A 19,003-nucleotide genomic window follows, 5' to 3' on the forward strand; every position below is an offset into this window, starting at 1 on the left:
AGGAGGAGGATGGCTTTTCAAGATGACAGGGCCCTCGAGCCACAGCTGAGCAGCCAGAGACCAGAGGCGCACAGCTCTGGGGCAGAGCATGACTGTTTTGTACCGGCTAGTGGTGATATTTAAGCAACCAACTGTGAAATGTGCAAGAAATACTTCTGCTCTTGCTTCCTCCTCTAGTCATCAATCAAATTCCATGCGTGGGTGTATTACTTAGGGGAGCTCAAACACGAGATTGGGGGATTGTAATGTATGATTTCCATGCACAACCCTCCATGGGATACAATGTGGCTATGTATCTAAGGGCTTCATAATGTTTGGAGAGTATATTAAAGTAGTTTTCAAACTTTTACCAATGAGATAGTTGTTCGAACTAAATCTATGCCAAAGTCAGTAATATTGTTGCCCTTCATTTCCCCATCAAGGCTTCTCCGAATTTTCCATAGTTTAAAAAGACAGGGGCTCCAAACATTTTCAAGTTTGCCTAGAGCAGCGTTAAAGGAATCCAGAAGGAGAATAAGGATGGGGCCAGCCAGCGTCCCTTGTGAGGCCACTTTCAACACCCACGTCTAGTCCCTAAATACTGCTAGTGGAAGGGCAGCAGACACATGTTCCTTGAAAACTACTAACACATGGTGTTCTAAATAAGGTTAACCTTGTCACAGAGAAGACTTAGGAGAATGTCCAATGGCCTCAACTTTGGGCCAGGTCATACGGACATGGTGAGGCTCCAGTGCAGGTGGGGCAGGTGGGCTAGGTCTTGCCTGATACCAACACATGGTAGCATTTTAAAGTTTGACTAAGTGAAAATAATTCTGCAGCTTGTAGCTCGGTTTTCACAAAATGTGGCATTACTGAGTTCACTCTGGTTGACATTATAAGAACCTGTGCTTGCTGGGGAGATAGTTCAGTGGCATAAGTGCCTGTCTGGCAAGCTCAAGGTTGTGAGTTCGATCCCTGGTTCAAAATGAGAAAGAACCTGTGCCTGGTTTCCTGGTCTCATGTAACTGGGGGCTGGGAACAAGATGTTCTCTGGCTAATTGGCCAAATCCACAGTGCTAAGAATCTAACCGAGAACTTTATCCACACTAGGCAAGCTCTGTACTGCTGAGCTGTACCTCAGCCCAGTTCTTCCCTTCTTAGTGAATGGTGCTGATTTTCACTGGCTGTTCAAGACCAAAAGTATAGGAGTGCTTATGCCCTTCCCTAACTCTGAAATAAAATCCATCTCTGAAATCCTTCAGTGCCATCTTCCAGTGCGTCTAGAATCTGGCCATTTCTCATAAACCCCTGGCTATCTGTCCTTACCACCTGTGGCCTCTGTGGGATACCAGCCTGTGAGCTCAGGCCTCCACCTCTGCCTTGCTGTGCCCCTTAAGCCCCAGATGCTGACAGGAACCTTTAAGACCCATTTCCAGTGCTGCTTGGAGCCCTCTCTTAGCCTTCTCCACGCCACAGAGAATGTCATGCCGTATTTTCATTGGCCTACCATGCCCTACTGGTACAATGCACTGAATTGTGTCCTCCCACTGGTGCATATGCTGAAGCCCAAACCACCCATGGATCTTTGGAGACAGAGCCTTGAAGGAGGCAGTTAGGTTAATGAGATCATGATGGTGTGACTTTGACCAAATGGATATTTACAAAGGAAGAGATATCAAAATGTTTTATCTTCACTCTTGCTGTGAGGCAATGTCAAGTGAGGTCACAGCAAGAAGCCAGTCTTATGCAATACAGGAAGTAGAAGTGAGTCCTCACTGGAAGCCCCTGACAGCTCCTTTATCTTGGAGGATCTTACAACCTCCAGCACTGTAAACAAGTATACGTCTGTTGCTTAAGCCACCAGCACATGGTGTCCTGCTCTGTAGTCAGGCAGACTCACCCTGGCTGCTCCTGACCTTCTGCTCCTCCTTGTCCAGGCTCTCCCCTCAGTCAGTGTGAACCCTCAAACCCTCACTCCTCAGGGTTTCTAAAAGCTACCAAGATCATTGCACCTCATAGCCCTTGTGGTTACTTCCTTTGCCTGGACTGTTCCTCAGATATTTTCTCCTCCCTTCCTCAGCTCTCTCAGATTTCTGCTCAGCATTACCCAAGGCAGTGTCTCTACCTCAGGTAGGACTTACTCACCCTACTGTTCATTATCCTGGTATGTATTCTCTCCCTCAAGCCCACCCCACACCCCCCAGCCCACCTTTCTGTCCTCTCTGGACATAGTTGCATCTGAATGTGATGATTGGCTGTGGCAGCCGTCTTGACACCATGAGGAGGGCAGCCTGTGGTAGGTTGACAGGCCCAGGACTCCCAAGCAGAGTGACAATAGAAGGAACATGGATCCCTGGTAACGTGGGAACCACGGAGTTAACCAGCCCTGGGGACACTCTCCTTTGGAAAATAGATCTTCCTTCTTATTTAAGCTAATTTGAGTTGGAGTTTCTGTTACTTACTATCCAAAATAGCCCATCTAGTATAAAAGATACCTCCCATATCCTCCTAGAGAATGAAACAGACTAGTCAAAGCTCTAGGGCTTTCCCAACTCCCAGATATCACATCCTCTTCTCCTGGGTATGTAAGAACACAGCCAAACCCTTATACCTGAAGGCAGCTGGGAGGGATCCACCATGACCAAAATATGTTTGCTTGGTGCCTGAGGTGCCACTTTTGGCAAGGTATTGTTCACTTACATTTCCAAACAGTGCTGGAGCTGGATAAGTCCCAGAAGTGTAAAAGAAGAAATCTATCTCTTCTTCCAAGGAACTTGGGCAGTGTTATCGAGGCAAGATGGACGAGAAGCTGGGGGCAGTGAGGGCTGGGAGAGCAGTCCCGCTGTGTGGAAAGCACTGCTTAAGGGAGAGAGGAAGGAGGATGAGCCAAGCGCTCCTGGCTGCCTCTTTGGCTGCTTGGGTTCAGCCAGGTCATCCTCACACCAAACTCTACTGATGGAGCAGTGTTGTATGTGAGGCGAGGGCAGCCCACGGGAGGGAGAACTCTGCTCCGCAGTAGCCGGGGCGCTTGCCACTCACACATTCTGTGAGTAGAGGCCTGCTGGGGGGAGTTTTGTGACCATCAGGCAACTGGAACAAAATGGGCTCCAAGAGTAGGGAAGGAGATGCAAGGATCTCGCAAAGGAGCCATCTCCGTGTGACAGCCGTGCCCTGCCATCTGGGCATCCTGTAAGCCCCTTTCCAAGGCAGCCAGCTCAGCTCGCCTGTGTCACATGGGCCACTGGCTGTGACTGTTGATGAGAAGTTACTGGAAACCAACCCATTACCTCAACCACAGTGCTGTGCACAGGCCAGGTTGACAGAAGGAACATCTGGGCTCACAAGACAGAGCATCCATGCCTGTGTATTAGCGTCACTCCACCGTTTGGGGCAATTTGAGGCCATTTCACTCCCTGCTTGCAGGCCAGGAAATCCCCAGCTGATCCCTGGGTACTCATATGTACTTGCAGGAGTCGAGCCCAGCTGCTGTGTCCTAGATGCAGAGCACCGTGCCTCAGACAAGAAAAGCTGACTCCTCGTCTATGAGTGCAGGTGCCAGTCCAGAACCAGGACCCAGGCTCTTGCTGTCTTGTTCTTCTTCCACCTGGGAACCTCGCATAGTAAATGCTATGTTTGCAGAACAATATTGATAACAGAAGGCCTTGCAGCCCTGGCACATGCCTGCCATTGTTTAAAATCCTCTAAAGACACAGATCCTTTAATTCTCAGAATCTTTCATGGGTTGGATCATATTATCTCCATTTCACAGAAACCAGAGCCAAAGAGCGTTAATCACCAGCTGTGCAATTTATGCTCCTGACTCCATGCTGTCAGCAAAAAGAGAGGAAAAGAGAAGAGAGGAATGGGTGGCCTCCTCTCTCTGAGGACGTGAGAACAGGCTCCACTTTCAGACGGCCACCTCTGGTTACAAAGAAGGCGGAGAAGCAGAGACTTCAGCTGAGGAGGTGGGTGCAATATCTCTAGCTAAATTACCAGGCAGTCTGAGTGAATAGCTCTCCCAATCTTCTCTCTGTGCTTCGCAGTGTCATTGAAGACTTCCCATGCCAGGATGTAGGCAACCATAGCACATCTCCCCACTACGCTGAGATGAATGCCTTCCTGCCCCAGGCTCCAATAAGCTCCTGGAATCTCTTCTTTTTCAGCTCCTATGCTAACTTATTATCAGACCCCTCCTTGGTCTCAGCAGGCTACAGACATGGTTTGTTTGGCCTACCCAGTGTTAAAAGAAAAAACAGAAGAAGATACACACAAAATTCCAAGTATGTTTTCCTCTTTAAAAAATCATAAAGTACAGCAGTGCCGGGCAGATATTTTGGCACAGAGATGGTCACCTGAGACTAGGTAGCTTCCCAATCCCGGGATAGTGGACATACATACATGATTCTCACTATCCTCACCACACTTCACCCTTTTTCCTTTTATTTATATTGTCTGCCTGGCCCCAACAGGAATAGCAGTGGTAATCCCACCGGGCCACGGGCTTTCATGAGGGTAGTGTGTTTCATCTGCGTGTACCTTGAACTTAGCACATGTTTGCTGAGTGTGTAGACACCACAGGAATGTTAGGATTAAGGTGCATTGTGGCACAGATTTACAATCCACCCACCCCCTTCTCAACCCTCATCCCAAAGAAATCTACACTTAATTGTGCTAGCAAAATCAGACCCTCCAAGCAACCTCACGCTAGAGATCCTTTCTGAGCCTCAGAAACGCTGCAGCTTGGGCCCATGTGTGCAGACCTATTAATAGCCCGGGCTGCCTCTGGTAGCTTCCTGGGCAGCTGCATTGTTCTTAGTTACAGAGAGTACTTCTAAGTCAGGCCTTCCCCCTGCCTCTCCGCATCCTCCCTGGTGCCCTTCTTCACTTCTCTTTCTTTGTCCAGCTTGCCTGCTGTCTCCTCTGTCACATGGTTATTTATTTATTTCTTGTCAGCACTAATCAGTGTGGTGGGGATAGGAAATAGCAGCCCTCACCCTTGTGAAAGCTCTTTGCCAGGGTCCCTGGAGAGAATGCTGTGCAGCTCCACAGCACCAGAGGTCACGGTCACCTTGGCCCAGAGGTGGACTATTTACCAAAGTGAGATGAAGATATCAGTCACATGTCAGGGAAATGTTAATGGTGAGCACTTGAACAGAGAGCTGGCCCAGGATCAGCGGGGCAGGGCACACCAACACTTCCCAATTCTGCAGCACAAAGAGCCGATGACTGAGCAGCCGGGACAGATAAGAGGTCGCCAGGCAAATGTCAGTGTCTGATTGAATGCTGCTCTGAGCCTGCTTCAGGGCCTCAGAGGCTTCCCCACTCCTTTTTCCCCATCTCTCCCATTTTTTTTCAAGTAGAGGAAAGTTGCACATTTGTTAGAAAGCCCTCACACCCATCCACCTTTTTTCTATCTGTGTCAGGAAAGAAGACTTGTCCCTTGTGTCCTGAGGTCTGTAGCACAATGCCAGTCAGCATCATTATCCTTCAACCATGGGTGGGAAAATGGGGTGCTGACTTCCGAGGATGGATGAGACTAGATCTGAGGCAGAAAAGGACAGGGAACAGCCACGGTCTTGTTTATCACTGTGTGACAGATAACACTGCCAGCTCAGCCTCTCCAGGCTGGATCTCATTAGGAAGTCAGCACCTGAAACAGGAGCCTCAGCATCATAAGGCCCCAGATGAACCTGACCTATTAGAACTGTCTCTCAAGAGCTCGTTTTGTATTCCTACTATTGCTCCTTTTTGCATTCTTTCTGTTTCTTTTCCAGAACAGGGGTCAGCACTGGGCAGAAAGGGGGTCCTGATCTCCAGGGAGTCACATTCCACCCCTACATGCGCTCGTCAACAGCAAGTGTTTCCCACACCATCACCTTCACACAGCCCACCCCCCCTTTCTATTATCCCCTCAATTTCAGCTGCCTTCCCTTGGGGCTCTTTGGTAAGAAGCTAAAAAATTACTTTGTCTTCCTTCATCAACCAGGTTTTAAAAAATAAACTTTGCTGCTCCTGGATCAGCCAATCTACTTCCATCTTTCTTTGGCTTTTTCTTCTGCCTAACATTTGTCTAGATAAACCCCCCCTCCCAGGAGCTGTGCCCTGCTGTTCTCTAAGGTTGGACTGCTCTATAATCTGCTTATATCATTTCAGGGTAAAAGAGCAAGAAAAACCTCTCTTACCCTTTTCCTGAATGCAATTGAAACGATCACTAAATCATAGTGGAAATTCTGGCCACAAAAGAAAGGACAATTTTTAAAATATGGGTTCATTTTTCCTGCTGCAAGGATAGGTATGAAAAAACAAGCCCCCCCCCTTCCTTCTGAGCCTGAGGGTGGAGCTTCAGTGTCACAGCCTGCCAAGTTCCCTTCATTCCCACCGGTGGCTGCCAGGAAGGATTGTGCGTAGCTTGGGTGCAGAACTGTGGGGAGAAGCAGAAGGGGCACCATTTCCAGCTTCCATGTCCACCTTCCAACCGGAACATGATTGAAAAGCTTCCCTGTAGGAAACATGGGTGGTCTGGGAGGCAAGAAAGAGAGCTGAGGGCCTGGGTCTGAACTGCTCACACTATGTCCTCTCTTTTCCCACTTCATGCTGGAAGCTGGACATTGAGGAGGTGAGTAAGCTGTGGACTCACTTAGAGCTGTCAGAATAGCAACAAAGGGGCAGCCTCGGGCCTCCTTTCCTACCATTCTATAGAAAGGTGGATGATGTTTGGAAGGGTGAGCATTCGTGCATCTGGGCTTTCTGAAGATGCAGCCTTTCATGCAACCACCCCGGCAGAGCCTCATCTAGAGTAAGTGTAAGGAACAAACAGTCGTCCTAGCACAATGGTTGTATAACCAATGTGATGGTTTTGCTCCTTTGTGAGTGCAAGGGATAAGCACAACCAAGGTACAAAAAGGAGTGAAGAAAGGTTTAATTCCTGCAGCCAGTAAGGAGAAAAATAAATATAATTTCCAAAGCGGTGTCTTCCCCAGAAAAGAAAAGAGGGGTCTTTTATTGGAGAAACTCCACATTTATACTCATAAGGTTGTCATCGTACCTGGAGGCAGTTGCATTCCTGAGCATGGTCTGTATTTCATGATACTTTTTCATGTATCACATGTTCAAAAAAGGCAAATAAGAACACCCCTGGGTGGAAAATGTAGTATCCTATTGAGTACACTTTACTCTGGGTCACCTCAATGGGGTGGATCAGAATGAGTCTGTGAATTTTGCTGGTTCCTTATAAGTTTCTCTCTTGAGCACTGTATATGAAACAAAATAGATAAGGGAGCAAAAACAAAATCTTCGAAAGCACTGCGACAGTTGCCTACAGGGACAGCAGTTTCCTCGAACCCCATATGTATAAGCATAGATAATTGTCTTTAAAAGTGCCAGCTAGCTGCTCAGTTATTTTTTTATTTGTCCCCTCTACCCACCCATAGATCCATTTTCAACCCTGAAGTTTACCCCACTAGACCAAATGGCCCAGTCCTCCTTGCCTCTGAATTGATTGGTATTACCCCTTAGGAGGCTCTGAAAATGAATAAGAAGCAAAGAGGAGAAAAGAAAGAGGAGAGAGAGAGTGGACTATTTTGTTCCCTTGTTCTGAAATTCCTGAGGAACCATCTATCATTGCACGTGAGTTGTATCAGTTACCTACTGCTGTGTAACAAGGCATCCCAGACACTCACTCATGTATTTTCATATGATTCTAAGCTGGACCTGGGATCATCTGGGCAGCCCCACTGGTCATGCAGAATCACTATGGCTTCAGCCATCCAGAGGCTTGGTTAGGTAGGGGATGTACTGGTCACTGGGCTCACTGAGGGTTAGATCTCCCAGTCCCCCTTCATTGGGTCCTTTATCGTACATTAGCCTAGCCTGTGCCTCTTCTAATGGAAGTCACAGGGTACCTACAAGGGTGAGGCAGCAGTTGCAAAGTTTCTAGAAACCTTCCTTTGAAACTTCCTAACACTACTTCTAGCACATTCTATTGTCAAATTGACAAAGCAAGTCACAAGACCAGGTGACATTTAAGGACTGGGAAAATCTATTTCATGTCTTAATGGAAAAATCTTCATAATCACATTGCAAAGGGCCTTGGATACCAAGATGGAAAGAATGTGTGACCAAAATTTGCCATCTAGCACCATAAATTCCTTGGTACCCAAATTCCTGGATTCCCTTCATGTGTCATACCTATGCCAATGGTCCTCACTAAAATCTCTTCAATAGAATCATCTAAGTGAAGTTCTCTTTCCTGCCAAGACACTGACAGATACACGACAGTAAAGCCTTCTCCATACAGTGTATTGTTATTCCTATTGCTGTTGTGGTAGTTCATGCACTTCATATATAAAACTGTGAACAGATAGCCCTTGACTTCTTGTCAGTTTCCTCTGCACTATCATACTTTTATAGCCCATGTCCATTCATAACTGTGGCATCTCGTATCCGATGCAGACTTGTACAAAGGAAGATAAGCAAACTCACTGGCAGGTCTTGGGCCTTTTCAAGGTTGTCCCATGGTCCAGTAATCCCTCAGTATTTTCAAGGGCTTGGTTCCAGGATCCCAGGCAGACACCAAAAATTCCTTCTATAACATTTGGTAGTATTTACATATCACCTATTCATATCACCTATTCACATCCTCCTTTATTCATGAAATCATTTCTAGATTATTCATACTACATATAATATAATGCAAATTCTATGTACTTTTGAATCTGTACCCAGTTGACTCTACTCAATGTCCAAAATAGGCAAAGGACCTAAACATACTTTCTTGAGGAAAGATAACTGCTCACTTTGTGGAAAGTGCCTCTTCTTTGGAAGGTAAAATGGTATCTTCATCCATGTGGAGGTCAGCTCTACCTTTCGGGCAAACAGTCCTGTTTCCTCCCAGTGCCTCTTCCAATCAACTCTCCACCTAGAGAACAGGGAGAGCCTCTTCAAACACAAATCAGGTGATCAGTGTTTCCTCTGCTTATAACTACTGAACAATATTCTGCCCCTCAGCCCACCTGCTTCCCACTACAGGGCTGACTTCACCCCACCTCATCTCTGCCTCACTCACACTGTTCCAGTCACTCAAGCATCTTTCTCTTTTCTCTGTCTTTCTTTTTTATGTATTTGGTTGTTACAGGGTCTTATGCAGCTCGGACTCAAGACTGGTTCTCCTGTTTTTCAGCCTCCCCAGCACTGGGATTACAGCTGTGGGCCACTACACCCAGACTCTGTGGCCAGATCAGCTCACCCTGGGTGTGGGGCTGGAACAGCATGTGGTGCCAGGGGTTGAACTGTGCTTGCCTAAGCAGGCACTTTAGTCTGGTGAGCTGTCTTTCTGGCCCCCTCAAGTGTCTTTCTAGTTCCAAGGATGTGACAAGCTTGCTCCCCACTCTGCCAGCAGTCCTCCCCACCCGAGCTCCTCCTCACCAAAACTTCTGCACAGGCAGTTCCTTTCAACCTGGGTTGAACATCACCTCCTCTGAGGAGCCCTCCAACCCCTTTCACAACACTCAATCTCACCTACCGTTACTTAAGATCTTTTCACCCATTTAGTCCAGTACTTGCCTTCCCTTAGGGAAAGAAGATAAGCTCCATTGTCTGGGGCACCCAGCATAATCTACCAAGCCTGAACCCCTCTCCAGGCAGCCACTAGTCCAGCATTGAATCCATGGCACCTGACAAATGTTGACATTCTGTTCCCTGTGGCTTCAGCAATCAGATGTCAGCCCTGAGCCCTGTGACTCAGCCAGTGGCAAGTGAGAAGGCTGTAGTGAGCACAGAGTCCTTCATTCTTCAGAAAGGCAGCAGTGCTCCAAGGAGCAGGGGCCAGAAATAGAGGCTGAGCCACAGGCCTGAGTGGCCTGCTTGCTGAGCTCTGACCGGCTCCCAGATCATTCCAGCTCGCAACATTTCGCAAGCGAGGCAATCTCCCAGGCTGTAGAGAGACAGCATTGCGGAGCTCTGAAATTACCATACAGCTAGTGCTAAGGGGGTGAAATTAGATTTCCCTTTCAGAACAAAGGCAAACATGCTCCTCTAGGCCATCCTGGGAGCAGCCGCACTGGGAGACAAGCTTCCGTGCCAGGCATTCCAAGCCCATGGGCTCTCCTGCTCGCTCCAGCAGTTCCTGGCAAAGTGCAGCGGAGCTCTTGGCTTTGAAATCTAATTGCCTACCCACAGCCATGAAACCCCTCTCCAGGACAGAAAAAGAAAATGGAAAGAAAAAAAGTCAGGGGAGGGGGAGGGAGGGCAGTTCTCACGGAAGTGCGATGAGCCCCTCTAAGCTTTTGACATGATGCCTTTTGGGAGGGCTAATTTTTAAAAAACCAGCCCAAGAAGCTCCTGTGTGAAAAGGAAAGATCCATAAATGCAGCTTCTGTCAGTAATGAGAAAATGGAAATCACAGGCAAAACCAGGAAACCCTTTCCTGCAGGATCCTAATGATCTGCAGAATAATTGCGCTGGCTTCTCAGCTCAGGAATGGACAGTGATTGCCCCAGGTTTCATCTGAGGGTTAGGTGGGCTCATGTTTTTTTTATTGTCCTCATTTCTAAGCACCGTGCTTGTCCTCATGGCTTAATCCTTCCCTTGTCCCCCACCTTTCTCCTGCCTTGTCTCCCTCAAATGCATGCATCTTCTCAGTGGGGAAATGAGCTTTCCTCTTGCAAACAGATTTTTATTATATGATCCGCTGTGGGTGGACCTGCATTTTTCTTCCACAAGAGAGCAATTTCCTCAAGAAGAAAGGGAACGCACTGAAGTGCTTGCTGTGCCATGTTTTCCATATTAATGTCTCAAGCCTCAGCTCCTGGACATAATGGGAGGAAAACAGCTTTAGTCCAGAGACTGAATGTCACATCTTTCAGACAGCAGTGAGATGTTTAGGGCTCTCACAGAGGCAGCCGAGTTTTCCACTTGTCTGTCGAGTGAGACACACAGAAGGAATGAATTCTTTGACAGTTTTAAGGGTTTGTTGGGCAAAATGATGTCCTACAACAGTGGAAACTTCAACAATGATTAACAAATCAGAAAACTCTCCCATGGTGGCAGAATATAAATGAGCACCCTTCATATAAGAAACTTAAAACGAGGAAGGAAATCTTAAAACTAACACAAGTTAATGAGCCTGGGGATTGAAATAAAGAAGGCAAATGCCATTTTTCAACTGTGCTTAGAAATGTGAAAAGCAATAGAAGCCATCAGTTAAATAAAGAAGCACCAGTGATTTGGTAGACATTAAACAGACCATGCAGTCCCAGGGGGTCTCATCTTACTTTTCTTCTAAGTTCTGGTGACCAGTTTTGTCCCCCCCCCCACAAGCACTGAGAGTCCAGCTCCAGGCCCAGCATCATCAGCCCTTCCTCTATGCATGTAAAGGTAGGATAGGGCCAGAGAAAGAGGAAACAAGAAGAGAGGAGAGTAGGAAGGGCAAGCAAGGGAGATCACTTTTCTGTATGTATTCATTGATTTGAAAAATGCTTGTTGTGCACCCACTGTGTGCCAGTTCATCCTGGGTGTCAGAGAGACACTAGTCAGCAGAGAGACCACACTCCAACCCTTTTAGAATTTATGGAGGGGATTTTAACTCTGTAAGCACACTAGGAAGCATACGGTGAGTGCTACCAGGTGTGCACAGGGGCACTGGGGAGATGGTGGCAGGCAGTTCTGAAGTTTGAGTGCTTCTTTGTGCCAGGCCCTGGCTAAGCATTTTAAAAGCCATCTTGCTCCTCACACTAGCCCCAGAGGACAGATTCCGTCATAACCTCATTATGGGTGACTTTAGTCTCAGAGAGGGGGCACTGTGCACCCAGGGTCACAGGACTCCTTAGGTGAGAGAACCTATTCAAAGCCAGCCAGCCCTGCCTTCAGCGCAAACCACCTGGGCCACCTCCTCATCAAGGCACCTGCAGCCCAGGCCCGCACCTGCTTTGCCTCTCAGCTCTCACCTCCTCTCTCCAGCAAACATGCCACGCACACTGTCTTTCACACATGCATGTTTTTCCACACAGTCTCACTCTCCTGCACTTACCCCTCTTACTCTCATGCTCTCTCAGTCAACAGGCTCTGACACACATGCTCAGACTCCAGTCCACTCTCATCCACTCTCACAGTCACACACACACACACTCAGATATATGCTCACATCCCCACACACACCCCACTTCCCGTCCTTCTGCTCACAAATGCCAAGTTACCCTCAGCTGATTGTAAGCTTTACCACCTCTTCCTTCCTCAATTGAGATGCTCCTTCAGGTCCAGTGTGATCCAGACTACATCCAAAGTGGGATGTGGACTACTCCTAGAGCTATGGCCAGACTTCCAGAAGAAGGGCCATTTAACCTGGACTTTGGCTCATTAATGCATTTGGCTAATAAGCAGACAAGTATGGCTTTCCAGATAAAGCAAGCTACCCATGAAAGGGCATTTGGGACATGCAATTGCTAAGCTATGCTGCTCAGATGCACCCTAGCCCTCCACCGAGGTCCTGCCACCGCTGCCTCCCATGCAGGATTCCCATGAAGCACAGCCACAGCCAGCCAATAAGGGGTATAAGCCACAGATCCAAGCAGCACCCTGACACCTACCCACTCATGCATCCACACTGTCACCAGCTCCCCCTAAATATAGCCCCAAGCTGCCCACTTCTCCACCCATCCTTGCTGCACTACCTTCTTCCTAGAAGCTGCCACCTCCTCTTGGACCACTGTCTAAGCCTCCTACATGTTCCCTGCACCCATAGGGTATACCCATCACTCCATCTGCTTTTGCAGAATAGTCAGATCAGATCATGGCGCTTCCTGTTTAAAGTTCCTCCCTGGGGCTCAGCAATAACATGCTTCCCTGACAAGCCCCTGCCTCTCCCAGACTAGGTCAGATACTCTGTTCTATGGCTCTTAAAACATGATTCCTTGCTTTCCTAACACTCAGCAAAGTTTGTGCTTAAACATTATGTCTGTGATTATTTAGTTTGACTTCTGGAGCTCCATGAGGGTAGGTCCTGCCTCTGCCCCTCCCAGTTTCCCTATACAAAGGAGACCATCAGTGTGTGCTAAGTGCACAGGAAGACACCAAAGCACCAGCAGGCGCTGCAGCAGGGGGGAGCACTGCAGGCTGTGGGCGGGAGCACGGATGCCTCGGGATCTCCATCACTGTGCATCACTGTGTTGGGTGATGAAGAAGGAAGATATAGCACTGCATCGGCAGTCTCCCTGGGATGAGTGAGATGCAGTCTTGCTTGTTCTCTGGAAAATGGCCAACTGGCTTTGAAATCAGCTTTCTGCAAGGCTCGCTCTCTGGAGCAGGTTTGAACTGCTGAGGAAATAAGCTGGTCGAGGGAGGGCAAAATGTTTGTGAAATGCTGGCATCTGCCTCAAAACCTGCCTCCCACATCCAGGCAGTACCTGGTCTCTCCCACACACTGGATGTTCACGGCTTAGTGGGGCCTCAGAAGCAGGCAATGTGGCCAGCAGCTTCCTGAGCTCTGCGTGACCCAGGGCGCAGCTGGGAAAGGTGGCGTAGAGCAGGGTGCGCCTCTACACACTGAGGGGGAGTGTAAGTAGAAGTGTGCAATGCTGGCAGCACTCCCGCAGCTGCCTGAGAGGTAAAATGTTGGTCTTCAACATTTAAAGATCAGGGAACTTCACATCATAGTCTTTATTTCTGGCTTCCCTTAAAGAACTTGATTCTACTCCCACATGGCACGAATCGCCTAGAGTGGGTGTTACTGCCCTTTTCTTTAAATTTCTTTTTCTAAAAATATGTTAATTGACATAATTGTACACATTTATGGCATAAATGGAGCATTTTGCTGTGATGCACAGATCGAGGTAGCTGGCATATTTGCTACCTAGAACATTTATCATTTCCGTGCATGGAATATATTCACAGTCCTTCCTACTAGCTATTTTGAAACATGCATTTGATTGTTGTCACACAGTTGCCCTCCTGTGCTATAGAGTGGTAGGATCATTGCTCCTCTGCAACTCTTCCATTGTACTTTTGAAAGCATCCTCTCTCCATCCTCCTGCCCTGGTGCCTTCCCAGCTCTTTTTTTTTTTTTTTTTTTTTTTCGGAACCAGGGATTGAACTCAGGCCCTTGCACTTGCCAGGCAAGTGCTTATTCTACTGAGCTAACTCCCCAGCCCCCTTCCCAGCTTTTGACAGCCACTACTCTACTATCTACTTTTAATTGGTCAACTTTTTTTTACCATTGATATATAAATCAGACTATATAATATTTGTCTTTCTGTGCTTGACATTTCACTTTACATGTTGTCTTCTCAGCTTATATGCATTGTTGCAAGTGACAACATTTCATTCTTTGTATGAATGAATAATGCTCCATCGTGCATAAATACCTCACTTTCTATATTCGTCTGTCTGTTGATGGACACTATAGTAGTCAGCTTTCTATTACTATAACAAAACACCTGAGATAATCAATTGATAAAGAGAAAAGCTCGATTTGGTCCAAAGTTTTGGTACTTGTAGCTGGCCCTGTGGTTTTTGGGTCTGTGGCAAGGCAGTATGTCACAATGGGGAGCACACGATGGAGCAAAATCTCTCACCTCATGACCAGGAAGCAAATGAGACAGTGGAAAAGGAGCTGGGGTCTCACAATGACCTAAACCCTCCCCGCAAGCTCCCACTACCTCCCAAAAACACCAATCTGAACACCAAGCATGTAGCACATGAGCCTTGGCGAACATTTAAGACACAAACTATAGCTGACTCCCTAGTCAGTGTCCTATTGTGACGGTTGCTACTGTCCTCTTCCTGCAGGCTCAGCTCCATAGCTCCTCCCAAAGCCCACCCCACTCTGCCCATTACACTCATCACTCCTGTCTCCTTGCTCTGAAGACTCCTGGTCAGCATCTGAGAGAAGAAGACAGTTATCAGAGAATCCGTCAACTGGGTAATCTCATTTGTCATGGCAGGTGAGGAAAAAAAAAAAAACCTAAGAACACTGGGAAAGTGGGGAGGAGTCCTGACCTCTTGGCCCAAAGGGATAGAACTCCTTCTTCTGGGGGCTGGCTTGAGAACAGAAGGCGCCCGCCTCTCTCCATCAGCAGCTCGGCTCTCCTTGCAGCCTCCAGAGGCTCCAGGCTCCCCATGTGGCCAGGCCTATGAAAGAGAAGCCTTCTTTCCCAGTATTTCAGCAAAACCTTGCCGCTGATTGTGGGTAGGCTGACTTGGGTCATATGTTCACTCCAGGGCTCCTTGTGGCTAGGAGAACAGTGGCTCTGCACAGATCGCGTGGCGTGTGCCTGGAAGACAGTACTTCCTCAAAGGAACACCTTTCTGGAAGGAAGGGCTTGGACGCTGGCCAGGTCTGTACAGTTAGGCCCACCAGCCCTCCAAAAGCCTTTCTCTTCAAGTGCTTCCCTTACTCTGCCATTGCCCATGCCTCATCACCTTTGTGACCAATCAGGGTATGACATCGTGCTTGAGACCAAAGCTTATCAAACTACAGTGGGGCCTGACTCCAGGGCCCTCTTTCCTCCCCCACCTGTGTGTGCAAGAATCCTCATAAGCTCAAGTCCCTTATACAAAATATCACGATCTCATGTAACTACCTACCTCCTCTTGCATCCTTTAAATCATTTCTAGATTATTCATGATACTTAATACAACATAAATGTGATATACACAGATATTGGGTTGTTTAAAATACTGACAAGGAAAAGAAATTCTTACTGTATATCAAGGTTCCGCTGAGGATGAGGCCACTGGGTGATGTGGAATAAAGTTTTTGTTTTGCTTTGTTTTGTGTTGTATTTTGTTTGCAGTACTGTGGATTGACCTAATGTCTCTGACCTAAGACCAATTGCATTGAACTATGTCTTCAGCCTTTGTGTTGCTACTGCTGTTGAGACAGTTTCTCAATAAGTTGCTAACCTGTCCGAGCCTCAGCCTCCCAGAGTACTGGGATTATAGGGTATGTAGCACCACATCTGACTGGAATAATAGATTCATAACTGGAATTTGGCTTTATCCACTATGAGAGAAGAAAGGTCTGAGCAAGGAAATAGATTGTGGAAAACTGAGTTGGATTTCAAAAGGGAAAAATCCCGGGCCCTTCTGTCTCCTGGGTCTGCTGCTACACCTCAGGGAGCAAAACTGAATGTGCAGCAGAAGGCAGTCAAGGCCCAGGAGTATCTAGGGGCATCCCTGTGTCTTGCTGCCACCAGCTCCAGTAACAGTGGCCTCAGAGAATGATGGCTGCTGTTCCCTCTCCTGTAGAGTATAGACCACCCTGGTCGCATATTGGACCATGCAAGCCACATCCATGAGCTGTGTGGTCCAGAGCACAGTCTATTACAGACACTCAGCTATTACTTACTAACCTTTATCAGAAGATGTGTTACTTCTAGATGCTTTCACCCTTTCTGTTTACCCTAGTGATGCCTTTAAAAATTTCCATCCCTAATGCCCATGGCAATAACCTCTAAGGAAAACCATGACTAAATTTAAATCTAGAGTTTGAAACAACATGAAGTAACACCCCCTTGGGAGTGTTCTGCCGTCTGTGGTGCTTTGACCTTTCATAAAAAATTAGTTTCTCGGAAGGGTCCATTTGGAAACTACCAGGCCTAAGTCTGGGGACTTTAGTGTAATGCAAATGAGACAGGGAGCAGAGGGTTGTAACTGTTCAGGCATAGGCTTGGTGGCCTCCCGCAGCCTGGGGAAAGCCTCTGATTTCTGGAGAACCCTGGCTCCACAGCTCCTAGCTACAATTTTCCTCCCTAGAGAGTGTAAACAAATGAGCGCCTTGCCAGGAAGCAGCGCTCATCTTATGGCTTCTCAGAGGACTGCAGAGCCTGCCACTTAAGGCTGATGGCTTATCTCCTGGGGTACGGCAAGGTGGGACAGGGAAGAGGGAGAGAAAGCAGTCACAATGCCATGGCAATGCTGAATACTCCAGAATGGAATTGTACCATTTGAAAGTGATATTCAGGTAACTAAAAGAATGGCTTTCTCTGAATAACTCCTGATCCCAGAAGGCTGGTCCACATAAGAACTGGGCAGAGTGGGTTGAGGGTTAGTGATTGGGGCCTGCTTTCTCAGAGATGGTGAAACTCCTAGAAGAAGAAGTAAGTGCCCATTACACTCATCGCTCCTGTCTCCTTGCCCTGCAGACTCCTGGTCAGCATCTGAGAGAAGACTGAAAGCAGAGGCTTTCTCCAGGCTGCGGGAGGCCACCAAGCCTATTCCTGAACAGTTACAACCTTCTGCTCCCTGTCTCATTTGCATAACAATAAGTCCCCAGAGAAGAAGACTCCTAGCTAGGAGAAGAGTAAGACCAGCAACACTCAGGAGCAGCACTAGAAAACAGATCAACATTTTATTCATTCATAAAACAAATATTGGGGTTCCTACTATGTACCAGGTGCTGCTTCATGTGCGAGAAGTAAGCTTAGGATAAATTTAAGGTCGATTGATATTATAGGACATTGACAACCAGACCAATAATTATAAAAATACAGTCACCTTTCCATATCTAACATTGCTATATCAATGGATTCAATGAAAAAGTTAGAAAAAAATTCCAGAAATTTCTGAAAAGCAATACTTGAACTTACCAGATGCTGAGTACTATGCTAAATCCATGTGAGTAAAGTGATACATAGGCATTAGATGAGGTACTTTAAGAAATCTAAAGTTAACTTTAAGTACAGTAATACCTTAATTCATGAACAGTTCTGTTCACAAGCAATTTGATTCCTGAAAAGAAGCATTCAACAACATTTTGCTTCCATCTGCACTCAGTATTGAGTGATGAACTCCACCGTAGCCACCTTCTCTGCTCTATACAAACATGAACACGGCCATCTTTCCCACTGTGATGTGTGGTTGTGGCTTCCTCTAGTTGAGATTGAGGTTGCAGACACTTGCTATGAAGCTGTTCTGTATGTTTTAAGCACACAGAACACTGTACAGTATTATTCAGTCCAGCATGGCTCCAAAGAAAGTGCAGAGCTAGTGTGGTGTGAAAAGAAAGTGTAGAATGGTAATGAAGGTGGCAAAAATATGTGGAGTGATAACAAAGGTGAACAGAATGCATAGAGTGGTGATGAAGATAACAAGAAAGTGCACAGCATGAATGTAAGAAGGTTTTGAAGAACGTAACTGTTGAGTTGAAGAAGGAAGCTGTAGAAAATCATGAGGATGGGATTGATGTGGCTGATCTGGCCTCAGAGTACAAGATGGCTAAGTTAACAACCTCAGCTATTTTGGAAAATAAAGATGCCATCAAAGGAGCTGACACTGCAGCAGGAGTGATGATGTTAACCAAGCAGAGAACTCAGTGCTGGAAGAGGTGGACAAGCTGTTGTTAGTGTGGCTGAACGACAAATAGTCAGCAGGTGATAGCGTTAGCGAAGCTATGGTCTGTGGAAAGCCAGGAAACCACACAGTGATTTGCTGCAAGAAAAGCCCTCTGCACATGCAACAAGTGATTAACTTAAAGCCAGTAGAGGGTGGCTTGATAAATTCCCCAAGAGAAGTGCCAACCACTGGGTGGTAAGACATGATAAGGCTTCCCATTCCTAAAGGCCACTGCAGAAGAGATAAAGAATTCACTCAGTTCATGAAATCAGAAGGCTACACCAATTCAACAAGTGTTCAACTGCAATGAAACAGGCCTGTTCTGGAACAAGATGCTGAACAGAACCTGTATCATGCAGGAGAAGAAGGCGCTGAAGGGGCACAAGCCCAAGCCCATAGGCACAAGCCCATGAAAGGCAGATTGGCTCTTTGGCTGTGTGCAAACAGATCTGATTAAGCCACTACTGGTGGCCCATTCCCAGCCCCTTTGTGCAAGGAACAGAATGCAAACAAGGCCAGATCATTTGTCCTGTGGAGGGCCAATGTAAAAGCTTAGGTCTGAGGCAATTGTTCATGGAATGGCTGCACTGAGTATGCATATCTATCATTAAGAATTATCTTTCTGGGCTGGAGGGATGGCTCAGTGGTCTGAAGCACCTACTTGGAACAAGCTTAGCAAAGGCATCAGGGACCGCGGTTC

At 47.1% G+C, this 19,003-nt stretch overlaps 2 long non-coding RNA genes across 2 annotated transcripts; both read left to right on the top strand.

The window, feature by feature from the left end:
- The first annotated feature begins 6,373 nt into the window (after positions 1–6,373).
- On the top strand, positions 6,374–15,673 carry LOC111813684. The gene is made up of 3 exons (XR_002818873.1): positions 6,374–6,595; positions 14,836–14,912; positions 15,065–15,673. It is a non-coding gene; the product is annotated as an uncharacterized LOC111813684 (long non-coding RNA).
- LOC111813683 lies at positions 15,674–18,921 on the top strand. The gene is made up of 3 exons (XR_002818872.1): positions 15,674–15,864; positions 16,730–16,933; positions 17,115–18,921. It is a non-coding gene; the product is annotated as an uncharacterized LOC111813683 (long non-coding RNA).
- The last annotated feature ends 82 nt before the right edge of the window (positions 18,922–19,003 follow it).

The sequence above is a fragment of the Octodon degus genome, unplaced genomic scaffold (genome assembly GCF_000260255.1).
Source record: "Octodon degus isolate 3935 unplaced genomic scaffold, OctDeg1.0 scaffold00212, whole genome shotgun sequence".
Lineage (NCBI taxonomy): Eukaryota > Metazoa > Chordata > Mammalia > Rodentia > Octodontidae > Octodon > Octodon degus.